The 13,301-nt window shown below is 36.0% G+C and overlaps 1 protein-coding gene across 4 annotated transcripts in view; it reads right to left on the bottom strand.

The window, feature by feature from the left end:
• Positions 1-13,301, bottom strand: part of LOC148942120 (decapping and exoribonuclease protein-like) — a 62,765-nt gene that overhangs the window by 28,903 nt on the left and 20,561 nt on the right. The window contains exon 1 of one of the 4 annotated variants that reach the window (XM_089102915.1): positions 2,282-2,432. The exons of the other annotated variants lie outside the window; for them this stretch is intronic. The gene's annotated coding sequence lies outside the window, so the exon portion shown is untranslated. Of the gene's footprint in view, positions 1-2,281; positions 2,433-13,301 lie in introns of those variants that run through there. 4 annotated transcript variants of the gene reach the window in all.

Here is a 13,301-nt window from a genome sequence, read left to right as displayed (position 1 = left end):
TTTGTTTTTCATCTCATGATGTGCTGCATTTCGTGCATCATAATGGGTAGCTGCATTCGTGACTGCATTTTTTGTGTTTATTTGGTGCATCATAATGGGCAGGAATCAATATCGAGTATAATGTAGTAAAAGCCAGAAATTGTTTGTGTTTATTTGGTGCAAAATAATGGGTAGCTGCATTCATGACCTGTAAAAAACACAAGGCCTGTGTCATTACAGGTCTAGTTGCATTAGGCCTGTGTCATTATTGTTTTGCTCAGACATTGTTTAAAAAAAAATTCAGTCCGCCTAACTTTCATCCTTTTTGATAAACAAGATTAAAAACTTGGCAAGAGCCAGGAATCAATATCGTGCATAATGTATTAAAAAACAGAAATTTTCTGTGTTTATTTGGTGCATCATACTGGGTAGCTGCATTCATGACCTGTAAAAAAAACACTAGGCCTGTGTCATTATTATTTTGCTCAGATGTTAGTTTTTAAAAAAATTCTGAATTGGTTCCACCAGCATTCCATAATCTGTCCCATCTGATACCAGAACAACATCCTAGGAATGTGAGATGTATATCAAACATTCTAGTGAGACAAACACCTACAGTAAAATAGAGTTTGCCCTGGATTTGGCATGCTAAAAAGTATAGAACACTATTTTAATTTTATTAGCATGTTTGCTGCAAAAGAGTCACCCTTTTTTTGTATTTGTGTAATTTTGTGTCTACAATTTTACAAGTCTTAGTTTTGAATTTTCCGTCTCTTTTGCTTTGGCTCTAGCGTTTGTAAATGTAATTCCCAATATTTCAGTAAGATTTCAAGCCATAAAGGTTTTTTATAAAATTCTACTTCAGGGGCTTTTTGTTACCTTGAAAAAGAGCTGCATAAGGAGCTCGAAACTTTCAGGAATCACATCAGAGCCTAAATTATGCATTGGGAAAGTGTTTTCAAGCTCTTGTTTCTACGCCTTTTCTATTTCTGAGGCTTAGAAAATTGTATACAAGACAGGTCAATCATCAGGCTCGGATTTGGAAAGAATCATCTTTTTCCTCAATTGTTCTTTGAGTCTTTTTTCTTTGACTTAAGCTTTTAAAAACATAGCCTAATTCTAAGGTAAATTTTCAGTTTACAACACAGTTTAGGTAGGATGTAAGTGAATAGATCCCTTGATGCCTTTTTTATGCTCTTTCATAATTCAATAATTGCTTCTGGGGTAAATTCCATTTTGAGCCCTTAAAGGGCTCAAAATAGCCCATAGTCACCAAAAGTTTTCAAACATGTTTCTAAAAAAACGACTAGTGAGCAAAAATTGTGATTTGTAACTGATTGAGGAAAGATTATTATTTCCTTAATTTTAATAGTAAAATGTTATTTTGAAGGTAAATTTGTAGAGATTAAAAAGAGCTACAAACCCCTCACCATGATGTCAGTTTTGGTGTGATGTCATTTCTAGGGATTTCAGGCTCTTTTTAAAAAATTCTGCAAATTTGTTTTTGTAATAACATTTTACTATTAAGACTAAGGGAAAAAATAAATACCATTCCTGAGTCAGCTGCAAATGGCAATTTTTTCTCGATAAACAATTTTGTTTAAACATCTTTTAAAACATTTGGCAGCTATGGAGTTTGGGGCCCAAAATAGAATTTTCCCCAGAAAAGATTATTGAACTATGAAAGAGCATGAAAAAAGGCTTAATGTGATGTATTCACTTTCATCCTTGTTTTTTTTTGTAAACTGCAAATTTAAAAATTTTAATGCCTGAGTAGGACTTTAAGCTATAGCCTATTCAGATTTTTTGTTTCACATCTATCTTGGCTAAAATATATTTTTCTAAATTCTTTAAAATCTTGTAAATAAATACTTAAAAAACATTAGGATATGCAGAACACTCTCTTGGACCTTGTGTGTGCTGCATATTTATTTCTGAAAGTTTCCTTTTGTATAGCCTAGCCTGGTTGCCTAGTACAAAACTGGTGCAAGTTTGTCAATGGTTTGTAGCCTTTGTAGGGGGAAGTGTGGAGATGAATACCTTAAAACACCTCCCCAGGGTATTATTGTGGCTATCAATACATTCCTGGGAGTTTAGCCACCACCTTACTCATATCTAGTTCCAGAATTTGGATAAGGATGTATGGACTACCATACAGTCCTTCCACCCCTTGACTTCAAAATAGTATCTTCAAATCGCCAGCAATCCTTCTTGGTCTTCTGAAAAACAGAACCTTGAAATAAAAATAAACTCTTTTTGACTTATAACAGGCTCCTGTATTATGCATAGGGAGATTCCTTACAGTCTGATCTGATCTGAAAGATTTGAGTCTCCTCTTGACAGCAATGTCAGTTGAGACTTCTTTCAATATGAATAATTTTCTTCCTTCTCAGCACAACACCATTAGCTGCAACTACTTTCAATATAGCAATTATTAATTCACTTCAGCTTCAATCTAAAAGAACAGACATATTTAGAAATTTTAATGCCTGAGTAGGACTTTAAGCTATAGCCTATTCAGATTTTTGTTTCACATCTATCTTGGCTTAATTATATTTTTTCAAATTCTTTAAAATCTTATAAATCAAGACTTGGAAAAGTTAGAAGATGCAGAACACTCTCTTGGGCCTTGTGTTTGCTGCATATTTATTTCTGAGTTTCCTTTTGTATGGCCTAGCCTGGCTGCCTAGCACAAAACTGGTGCAAGTTTGTCAATGGTTTGTAGCCTCTGTGGGGGAAGTGTGGAGATGAATACCTTAAAACACCTCCCCAGGGGATTATTGAGGCTATCAATACATCCCTGGGAGTTTAGCCACCACCTAACTCACATCTAGTTCCAGAATTTGGATAAGGATGTATGGACTACCATACAGCCCTTCCGCCCCTTGACTTCAAAATAGTATCTTCAAATTGTCAGAAATCCTTGTTGGTCTTCTGAAAAACAGAACCTTGAAATAAAAATAAACTCTTTTTGACATATAACAGGCTCCTGTATTATGCATAGAAACAGATCCCTTACAGTCTGATCTGATCTGAAAGATTTGAGTCTCCTCTTGACAGCAATGTCAGTTGAGACTTCTTTCAATGTGAATAATTTTCTTCCTTCTCAGCACAACACTATTAGTTGCAACTACTTTCAATATAGCAATTATTAAATCACTTCAGCTTCAATCTAAAAGGAACAGACAATGTCCCTCTTCTCTTCTCTTCCATTTAACAGCAGGCGGGCTTTTCAGTAGTACTATTTAGCCCTTTTCCTTTTTCTTCGCTCTGTGGGCTACAGGGCTATTGGCTTGATTGCCTAATATTTATTGGAAATTTTCAGATATCTTTCAGTAGATCTTTTGACTCTAGGAGTTCAATTATGAGATGGTATATGTCGATTTCTATGCTCTGTGTGCAGGTATAGTTGGCTAGGCTCTTGGCTGATAGTGAGATTTTGTGGTGTTTGAAGCATTTTAACACTTTAAAAAGCAAGGTATGTTGTGCAGACATCAGCATATTACATTCAAATAGGCAATGGTCAATTGTTTCATTATTCATATTACAATGCCTGCAAAGAAGGGATAGGGGAATTGAACCACTTGAATTAGAAAACTTATATGAGAATGCAAGAAAATTTTGTCCATTTGTTCCAGAACGAATTCTATGGTAAATTTTATAAAAATACTTAATGGGAAAGGGGGAAAGGATAGGATTATTCTTATTAAAATTAATATCTGATAGTCTCCAAGGGTAAGTATCTCTACTCGGGATTGGTCTTCCACTTGGCTGGTCAATATTTATAGCATTTTGTGCTATTTTACCGACTCGATGACATCAACTTATGCCCGAACGGCTAGGAATGTACTGAAAATAGGTTCTTATGCCCCTTGAAGCAATAATATTTATAATACTGAGACAATTATAAGAGTCAATGTCTAGCTTATACTAAAGAGCTAAAGCCAGCGACTCAAGGCTTGATAAAGAATCAGAGTATACTATAATATTCTTTGAATTTGCAATCAAAGGTTGGTTTTCTTTAAGGTGTTCTAATGCCATGATTATGGCTTTTAAATCAGCAAACATTATAGATACATTATTATATAATCTTTCGCCCATTGCAATTTTCAGAATAGGAAGGAATACACCACTTGCTGCCTTCTCATTCATTTTTGACCCATCAACAAATATTTGGAAGTGGTTTTTATAAGTAATTTTATTAAGTTCAGCAAATTTTTTCTGGACAAAAGCAATGGGGGCTAAATCTTTATTCCACTTTCAGAAATCAGTATTTAATATGGGAATTGACCAGCTCCATAGAGGGGATTGGGGGAACGTGGGTGCAATAGACTTTTCGGGTACAGGGAACTTCTTATGAATATTTGCATACTCATTTGCAATGTCTCAATACATGGCTGGGTTTCTTAACCAATTATGCAGGGTGTGTGAGTTATGTGCTTTAATTTTGTAAGATGTTTTGTCAAGAAAAAGCTATGTCTCTCCCTTATTCTTAATCCACTCTCCATAAGCAGAAACTTGGTGCTTGTGGGTTTCCTAAGACCAAATATCAGATGTATTATATCATTTTGTGTTGTTTCAATTTTTTGCATCTGGGTCTTTGCAAATGCACCATAGACGATGAGCCCATAGTCAATATGGGGTATTATATGTGATTTGTAAAACTGGAAGAAGGTTTTCTCCTTACAGCCCCAGGGTGTGGAAAGAAGTCCTTTTAGTATATTTGTTTTTCTATAACATTTTTTTACTGTGTTTGTGATGTTGAGGTGGAAATTAAGTTTTTGGTCAAGCATGAGACCTAGGTAATTAATATGGTTATCTTCTGGAATAGTTGTTCCATTTAGAGTTAGTTTTGCATTAACATAGTTCCGCTTTTGGTGAAATTGGATTATTTTTGACTTGGTAGGTGCAATGGGTAAATCTGAATGTTGAGAGAATTTGTTTTCAAATTGGAAAAGTGACTTTTGCAGATTTGACTGTGCTATCTCAAAGGTTTCGCCAGATGACCATAGCACCAGAATCGTCAGCATATTGTAGATTCGTGTGGGGGAGGTTCATGTACCAGAGATATAGGGCAAAAAGGAGGCAACTGAGGACTGCTCCCTGAGGTAGGCCTTTGGTTATTGTCTTTTGGGGTGAAGAGGCTGAACCAACACAAACAATGAAACTTCCCACTTCTATGAAAGATTTTATAAGAGATACTAGCTTGGGGGGTAGTCCAAGGTTTGCAAGTTTGTTTAAAAGGGTTTGGTGGTTCACATTGTCATATGCCCCTTCAAAATCTAGGAAAGCTGCAACTAGAATATTATTTTTTGAGAATTATTCTTTTATTGCATTTTTTAGCAAAATGAAAGCATCTGTTGAGGAGTGGTGTTTCCTGAATCCAGTTTGAGTGTGAGGGATCATATAATTTTTTTCAACAAACCTGAGGAGTCTGTAATATATCATTTTCTCCAATTTTTTCACCATCACAGGAGTAATCATTATGGGTCTATAGGATTCAGGATTATCTTTGGGTTTATTTTTGTTTAAGATTGGTAGGAGGGACGAACATTTCCAATTTTGGAGAACATAGAAAATACCCAAGAGTGATTACAACTGCTTAGCAGTTCCTGTTTGTATGAAAGGGTGAGACTCTTTACCCTAGTAGGATGTGTATCATCAGAACTGCTGCTAGTTTTGGTCCTAATATGATGTATTACTTTGCCAATTTCCTGGATTGAAAATGGACTAGTTGCAGCCTTAGATCCTGTGCTTGGTTGGTAATTCAGGTTCAAAGGAAGTTGGGATATTTTGCTGCGATTATTTGATGTAAGTTTATTAACAAATAGAGTTTCAAATAGCTCAGCCTTTTCATTAGCATTGTCATAATGGGTATTATTATGTATAAGCTCATACAGGAGTGGGTTGGGGGAAGTCTTTTTCCCACAGATGTGGCTTATGACTTTATGTATAATTGGCTCATGTGTCTCTCTGGAGATATTATTTGCAAAATTATTCCAGAATTTATATTTAGCATCTATTATAGTCCTTTTTAGATTAGATTCTGTTTGTAATTTTTTTAAATATGTAGTAGGTGATGGTTTTTTAATGAATGCTCTCCTAGCTGCTTTTTTTATTCTCCATTTATTTTGGCACTCATTTGTCCACCATGCTTTGGGAATATGTTTAGGGAAGGTTTTTCTGGGTGTTGTCCTGGGGATAGCATGATTAGCTGTATTTATTAGTAAAGATGCCAAGACTTCAGCATGAGTGTCAACTGTTGTGTTTGAAATGCATGAATTTTGGTTGAAACTTGCAATTTCATCATTTAGCTTATTTTGGAACATAGACCAATTTGCTTTAGTGTTGATACATTTTGAGGTGCGTGATCGGGTCTCAGCAGGTTCATTTAGGGAGCAAATTATAGCAAAGTGGTCAGTACATAGACTATTAATTTTATTTATACAAATTTTATTCAAAATATTCAAAGACACAATTTGTAGGTCAATTGTAGATAATCTGCCACTTTTGGGGTTGAAATATGTATTCAGGTTTGGAGGGGTAGCAACAGCTAATTCAATATTATTTGAAGTCATATTCTCAATCAATTTACCAGCTTTATTTGCTGGTTTATTCCCCCACAAAAGGCTGTGGGCATTGAAGTCTCCGCAAATAATGATATTTTTTAACATATTAGAATTATTTATATAATATAATTAAATGGCATCTGTAGTTTGGCCATTAGGGTTATAAAAGCTTATTATGTAGGTTTTTGTATTATTCAGCCAAACACTGATACCAATTGCATCAACATCATTTGCAAAATCTGGAAAGTTGATGCTAAAGAATTTTATATTATTTTTAACCATTAAAGCTACTCCACCTCTTTTTCTCTCTGATGATCTATCCTTTCTCAAGATATTATATCCTTGAGACTTAATTTGTTGATTTTGGGTTAAATGAGTTTCCTGGAGGTAACCAATATTAATGGAATTATTATTCATAAAAGATATTACTTCATTTAGCTTATTTTCTGTGAGTGATTTTACGTTCCACTGGAGTATTGATATGTGTTGTGTTGTTGATTTATTTTTCATATGACTGAGTATCAATGTTCAGCTTTGTTAAAAGTAAAGCAAGATCTTTTTTCGCTTGAATGAACATATCATCAGGGATGTAGATTTTTGCCAATTCTGCAATGATTTTTGTTTTCTGTAGTTGATGTATGTTCATGGCCTGAACTGCATTACAGTTTAGAATGAATAAGCATATATTTGGGGATTGCATGTTTGGTTGTGCATCCTGTTTGTCAGTTAAGGAATGCCTGGTCGTGTTTCTGGGTTGTTTCTTCTGGCGAGGGGGGCGGCAGGCGGACCTCATCTCACCGGGGAAGGAGGCTTGTTGACTTGGTAATTCCTTCTGATAGGGATGTGAGCTAGGGGGCTTAGAGGATGGTGTTGTATATAGGACACTGTAGGCCTGGGGGGCGGTTGACTTGGGGGTTTAGGTTGGTTTCATTACGGGCTTTATGTGGTTTTGTTGGACAGCATCTGCTTTCATTGCTGCAAAGGGGTATAGAATGGACTTCTCTGTTGCTATTTGGAGTGTTAGTGTTCTTTTCTTCTATGCAGGGTATAGTGATTTATTGGTAGATTCATGTGAGCCTTTGCAATCGATACATGTAGGGTGAGTGTTGTTGCAAGTTGTCAACTGTTTAGTATAGAATGCTATACAATTACTACACTCAAGGAGAATTTCATTGCATTTGTTTGTTGTGTGTCCCAGCTTAAGACACTTATGGCACTGGATAGTCTTTGGTTTGTATTCCTTGTGCGGTTTGATTTGCCCAACTAGGAATAACTTTTCTGGGATATTAATTTTTCTCCTTAAGTGTAAAAAAGAAAGATCCACTTGTTTTTAGGCCATTAGAGTTAGGTTTACCCAGTTGTGTGACATCCTCAACTTGTGTTGCCAGCCCTATCTGAGAGCCCTTTTTTAACTCATGAATGGGTATTTCTGGGACAACAGTATAAGCTATTATTTTTGTTGGGGGTTCTTTTGGGTTTCATTTGGATGCATTAATTAGAGTATTCAGAAAGGGATTTAGATTAGTTATTATTTCCGCTGATTATTTATCTTAGACAGCTATTAGCAGAGATCTTTCACATTGAACATTAAAAGAAAACATTGATTTTATCAGTTTGAAAATTGCAACTCTTATTGCAGTAATCTTTTTTATTTCAAAGGGGGTAATAGGAGAAATTTAAAGGTAAATTCCTAAGTTTTGGGGGGAGGATCTTGAGCAGGGAGAGGGGAAATGCTTTTGATTGGGGAGATTTTTTTTTCCTTTTTGTAGAGCTTCTAGAAAGGACCTCTTGAAAGCCATTATCATCATTTATCGTGACATTAGCCCCTACACTGATCATTGTCCTATTCTCAGTATTGGAGCTATCATGTGAACTTTGTGATAGAGAGCTTGACCAGCCAATATGGGTATCAGTTTCACTTGTATTTGGGGTGGGATCTGGGGGACTTTTTTTGGAGGACTTCTAATGTTCTTGTTTCTAAAACAAGACCTTTCTTGTTTCTAAAACAAGAAAGGGTAATACAATGATAACAAACCGTTTGCACTCTACTATGGGGAAAGTTTCAGGATCAAAGGAAACACCCCAGTATGGGACTGAAGAGCATTTGAGCACAATTCGTTCGGTATAACAGCTGATTAATTGAGATAATAACACAAGAAAATTAGCCTAAATTTCTATAACTGTTCTTCTTCTTCTAATTCACAGCAGGCGGGCTATTCAGTTGATACTATTTAGCCCTTTTCTTTTTGCTTCACTTGAGAGCTACTGGCTTGGTTGTCTCTTATTTATTAGATATTCTCAGATATCTTTCAGTAGATCTTTCGACTAAAGGAGTTCAAATATAAGATGATAGATATCAATTTCTATGCTCTGTGTGCAGGTATAGTTGGCTAGGCTCTTGGCTGATAGTGAGATTTTGTGGTGTTTGAAGCATTTTAAAAGTTTAAAAAGCAAGGTATGTTGTGCAGACGTCAGCATATTACATTCCAATAGGCAATGGTCAATTGTTTCATTATTCATATTACAATGCCTGCAAAGAGGGGACAGGGGAATTGAACCACTTGAATTAGAAAACTTATATGAGAATGCAAGAAAATCTAGTCCATTTGTTCCAGAACGAATTCTATGATAAATTTTAGAAAAATACTTATTGGGAAAGGGGGAAAGGATAGGATTAATCAAGGAGGCACACTTGTGCCTCTATAAAGAGGCGACCCACCACAATGTTAAGCGATTTCAGGTCATAGAGGTCGCAGAGAGACAGTGATCGCATTTTGTAGCCCAAGCTCAAACTAAGAAACTTGCAAAATTTCATCCTCTTCCGACTTTATCTTCATGGGGTAAACTGGGCCGGAAGTTTCGACCCTCCCACCATAGCCCCCCTTTAACGTTGTCTAATTGGGCTGAAATTTAGAGGTTAAGCTTTCCTAGGGCCCGGGAGCTTATCCTCGAAATTTCAGCTCAATCCGATCACTCCTGTTTTCAAAAAACCAAATATAGCCACTTAAAATTCATCATTTCTTTTTTTCTTATCCACGCCTACGGGCCACAGTTGGCAACTAATCCGGGTGAATGAGGACTCATTCGAAGCAGAATTTGACCTGTTAGGGCCTTTTGATATTTTCAGACCGAAAAAATTATCCCCCGAATTTACATTTACGAAAAACCTCGTTTTCCTATAATAGACCATGTTAATTTTTCCCACCACAACCCCCCTTTAATGTTGTTTGATTGGGTTGAAATTTCGAGTTTAAACTTTCCTGGGGCCTGGAAGCTTATTCTCGAAATTTCAGATCGATCTAATCACTCCTTCTCTGTTTTCCAAAAAACAAATATCAAGTTTTGACTGCGTCAAAAAAAGAGTCCAATTACTAAAAAACAATTATACTTGCGACTCTTTAGTCTAGTGGTCGGGACTTCTGACTGTCAGGCGCACAGCACGGGTTCGATTCACCGATAGAGAAAATTTTTTATATACTGAATTTAAATTTTAAAAAACAAACTCAGTTTCTTTTTTAAATTATTTGAAAAAAATTACGTTTTCTAAAGAGTTAAATAGGCTGAGTTACAAGATCGACCCTTAAAACACCCTGTCGAGAAAGAAAAGAATAATAAACAATCATCATCTAACAGTTAGTCAAGCAATAATAAGTAATAAACTGTACAAAAACATGCAGAAATTATTTGAAAAAAACTACGTTTTCTAAAGAGTTAAAGAGGCTGAGTTACAAGGTCGACCCTTAAAACGTACAGGGATTAGGAGGCACAGTTTGGGGCCTGCCGCCCCCCAAACCCCCCGCTTTCGCAGCCTTAAAAAAAAGCTTTTTAAACTGAAAGTAAGGAGCGACATTAAATCTTAAAACGAACAGAAATTATTCCGTATATGAAAGGGGCCGTGCCCTCCTCAACGCCTCGCTCTTTACGCTAAAGTTTGACTTTCTCACAACTCTTTTTTTAAACAATAAAAACTTTAGCGTAAAGAGCGAGGCGTTGAGGAGGGCACAGCCCCTTTCACATACCGAATAATTTCTGTTCGTTTTAAGATTTAATGTCGCTCCTTATTTTCAGTTTAAAAAACTTTTTTTATTTAAAGGCTGCGAAAGCGGGGGTTTGGGGGCGGCAGCCCCCCAACTGTGCCTCCTAATCCCTGTACGTTTTAAGGTTCGACCTTGTAACTCAGCCTCTTTAACTCTTTAGAAAACATAGTTTCTTTCAAATAATCTTATTAAAATTAATATCTGATAGCCTCCATCGGTAAATATCTCTAATTGGGATTGGTCTCCCACTTGGCTGGTCAATATTTATAGCATTTTTTGCTATTTCATCAACCTGATGATTACAACTTATACCAGAATGGCTAGGAATATACTGAAAATAAGTTCTTATGCCACTTGAAACAAGATTATCCATAATACTGAGACAATGATAAGTGTCAATGTCCAACTTATACTGAGGAGCTGAGGCCAGCAACTCAAGGCTTGATAGGAGTCGGAATATATGATAATATTATTTGAATTTCCAATCAAAGGTTGGTTTTCCTTAAGGTGTAATGCCATGATTATGGCATTTAACTCAGCAGACATTATAGATAAATTATTACATAATCTCTCGCCCATTGCAATTTTCAGGTGAGGAAGGAAAGCACCACTTGCAACCTTCTCATTTATTTTTGACCCATCAACAAATATATGGAAGTGATTTTTATAGGTAATTGTATTAAGTTCTGCAAATTTTTTCTGGACAAAAGCAATGGGGGTTAAATCTTTATTCCACTTTGAGCAGTCAGTATTTATTATGGGACTTGACCAATTCCATGGAGGGGATTGGGGGAAAGTAGGTGCAATAGACTTTGCTGGTATGGGGAACTTCATCTGAATGTTGGCATACTCATCTGCAATGCCTCTATACATGGCTGGATTTCTTGACCAATTATGTAGAGTGTGTGAGCTATTTGATTCAATTTTTGTAAGATGTTTTGTCAGGAGAAAGCTAGGTCTCTCCCTTATTGTTGTTAATCCACTCTCCATAAGCAGAAACTTGGTGCTTGTGGGTTTCCTAAGACCAAATATGAGACGTATAATATCATTTTGTGTTGTTTCAATTTTTTGCATCTGGGTCTTTGCACATGCACCATAAACGATGAGCCCATAGTCAATATGGGGTCTTATATGTAATTTATAAAACTGGAGTAAGGTTTTCTCCTTACAGCCCCAGGGTGCAGAAAGAAGTCTTTTTAGTATAATTGTTTTTCTATAGCATTTTTTTATTGTGTTTGAAAAGTGGAGGTGGAAATTAAGTTTTTGGTCTAGCATGAGACCTAGATAATTAATATGATTATCTTCTGGAATAGTTGTTTTATTTAGAGTTAGTTTTGCATTAACATGGTTTCACTTTCGGTGAAATTGGATTATTTTTGACTTGGTAGGTGCAATGGGTAAATCTGAATGTTGAGAGAATTTTTTAAAATAGAAAAGTGACTTTTGCAGATCTGAATGTGCTTTCTCAAAGTGTTGTCTAATGACCATATGATCAGATCGTCGGTATAGTGTATATTCGTGTGGGGTAGGTTCATGTCCCAGATATGTGGGGCAAACAGGAGGTAACTGAGGACTGCTCCCTGAGGTAGTCCTTTGGTTGCTGTCTTTTGGGGTGAAGACGCTGAACCAACACAAACGATGAAACTTCGCACTTCTATGAATGATTTAATAAAAGATACTAGCTTAGGGGGTACTCCAAGGTTTGCACGTATGTTTAAAAGGATATGGTGGTTCACATTGTCATATGCCCCTTCAAAATCTAGGAAAGCTGCAACTAGGACATTATTTTTTGAAAAAGATTCATTGATTGCACTTGTTAGCAAAATGAAAGCATCTGTTGATGAATGGTGTTTCCTGAATCCAGTTTGAGTGTGAGGGATCATATTATTTTTTTCAACAAACCAGAGGAGTCTGTGATATATCATTTTCTCCATTATTTTCCCCATCACAAGAGTAATCATTATGGGCCTATAGGACTCAGGGTTATCTTTGTGTTTTATTCTATTGCGATTGGCAGGAGGGACAAAAGGTTCAATACATTTGTGAAAACAGAGGATTCCCAGTTGTAATTATAACAATTCCATAGATCTTTTTTGTAAGAAGGTGTAATATTCTTTATTCATGGAGGGTGTATGTTGTCATAGCTGCCCGTAGTTTTGGTCCTAATATGATGTATTGCATTAATCATTTCCTTGATTGAAAATGCGCTAGTTATATACTTGGATCCTGGGCTTAGTTGCTAGTTTTGGTTCATACGAAATGGGGACATTTTGCTCGGATTGTTTGATGTTAGCTTTTTAACGAAAAAATTTTCAAATAGCTTAGATTTTTGATTATCATTGTCATAATGGGCATTATTATGTATAAGCTCATACAGGAGTGGGTTGGGGGAAGTCTTTTCCCACAGATGTGGCTTATGAATTCATGCATAATTGGCTCATGTGTTTCTCTGGATAAATTATTTGCAAAATTATTCCAGTATTTATTTTTAGCATACATTAAATTTCTTGTGAGATTCGGTTCCGCTTGTAATTTTTTTAAATAAGTATTTGGTGATGTTTTTCTTATGAATTCTGTCCTAGCTGCCTTGTTTATTCTCTATTTATTTAGGCACTCATTTGTCCACCATGCTTTAGGAATGTGTTTAGGGACTGTTTTCCTAGGTGTTGTCCTAGGGATAGCATGATTAGCTGTATTTATGAGTAAAGATGCCAAG

Source organism: Artemia sp. Qi Xiang Cuo, chromosome 17 (genome assembly GCF_049724085.1).
Source record: "Artemia sp. Qi Xiang Cuo chromosome 17, ASM4972408v1, whole genome shotgun sequence".
Lineage (NCBI taxonomy): Eukaryota > Metazoa > Arthropoda > Branchiopoda > Anostraca > Artemiidae > Artemia > Artemia sp. Qi Xiang Cuo.
This window is presented reverse-complemented; position numbering and strand designations above follow the sequence as displayed.